The sequence below is a fragment of the Psammomys obesus genome, unplaced genomic scaffold (genome assembly GCF_907164565.1).
Source record: "Psammomys obesus unplaced genomic scaffold, mPsaObe1.curated_primary_1811, whole genome shotgun sequence".
In the NCBI taxonomy this organism is placed as follows: Eukaryota; Metazoa; Chordata; class Mammalia; order Rodentia; family Muridae; genus Psammomys; species Psammomys obesus.
This window is the reverse complement of record NW_026592510.1, coordinates 4066188-4067681: the sequence shown is the minus strand read 5'-3', so window position 1 is coordinate 4067681 and position 1494 is coordinate 4066188. Positions and strand designations below refer to the sequence as shown.

Here is a 1494-nt window from a genome sequence, read left to right as displayed (position 1 = left end):
GAGAGAGAGAGAGAGAGAGAGAGAGAGAGGGAGGGAAAGAGAAAGAGACTTTTCAAAGGAAACATTTCTTCTCCAGCAGGTAGTGTGAGAGTTGGAGTCAGTACTGTAAGCTCAATTCATGTTGCTGAAATGCTCGATCACTTCAAGATTAAGGGTAGAAGAAAAAAATCTTACAGATGAGCAGGTTTTTTTTTCTTTTTGTTTGTTTGTTTTTTCATTTCTTATATGCAACAGTCTCTCAAAGTTTAAAGTTTATTTTTGCTACTGTGAAATACGGCTGGGCAAGCAGAAGACAATTTTCCCTCAAAAATATAAACTCTGGAATGTGTAGAAGCTAAGATATATTCTACCTCAAAAATATATTATCTGGAAAATATAAGCTATGGAAGCAGAACAAAGGTTGCCAAGACATGGGAAGAATAGACAATAAAGGTACACACAGACATCTTTTGGGACTGTCAGAAATAACCCATAAGGAGCCTGTAAGTGCACATAGGCATAAACATTTGTTGGGACTCAGCGAAATATACCCTTAAAGTAAGTGTCTTTCTGGTAAGTAAAGAATAGTTCTAGTAAATGTGATTTTTCTTAAATGAAAGCACACCTGCCAAAGTTCTGCCATTGGTAGAGCTTCAGGGAGAACTAAAAGGAAGGCATTGAAGGCCCATGAAGGCAGATGTTATTAACTACTATGAGAAGGAAGAAAAAGACAGCCAGTCATCCCTGCCCCAAGGGTATAAATATTTAACAAAGTTAGAGTTATAATTACAATGAATTAAAGGCATTCCCTTCAACTCCTTTAGGCTACTCTTTCCTATCTGTGAGAAGACCCCTCTTAACTAACTAACTAACCCCTGTTAGTTCTGAATGTGGTTGACCAGAAAGACAAGACCTGCTCAGGACCTTAATGGCCATCCTCAACAAGGGGCTTTGCTGTGTTTTGTGTTTGGCTGTGTCTAGAGTCACCAATCTAAGCAGATCTAAGGGGGACCCTCTAGATTATGCTAGCCAGAAGTCTATTTAACAACCTTCCTATGAAGACAGAGGCAGCTTGAGCTCTCTTCCCCAGTAATGTTAAAAATTGCAAAATGTGGTAAGTAAAGGACCTGGGAGGGCACCTGGTACCTTCTGGGTCTGCATCTCCTGCCAAGTCTCATGAAAATCTCCTGTTCTATGTACAGCTTTTTCAATTATGGTCTTTCAGTATCTCAAGGTTAAATGTGCATTTGTCCAAATTTCTCATAACCGATCTTACCGATTTGTATATTATGTCCGTGTCTCTGCTTTAGTTACTTTGCTAAGTAACAAAGTGACAAATGCATGATGAAAGCAGCTTAGGGGAGACAGGCTTATTTTAGCTCATGGTTTGAAGGCACAGTCTTGGCAGAGAAGTCATGATAGTAACAGCATAAGCTGCTAAGAGATGTGAATGCTGGTACCCATGTCTTTTCTTTCTTTCTTTCTTTCTTTCTTTCTTTCTTTCTTTCTTTCTTT

At 39.0% G+C, this 1494-nt stretch overlaps 1 protein-coding gene across 1 annotated transcript in view; it reads left to right on the top strand.

The window, feature by feature from the left end:
- Ifit3 (interferon induced protein with tetratricopeptide repeats 3) overlaps positions 1–1494 on the top strand; it is a 5548-nt gene that overhangs the window by 561 nt on the left and 3493 nt on the right. The window lies entirely within an intron of this gene.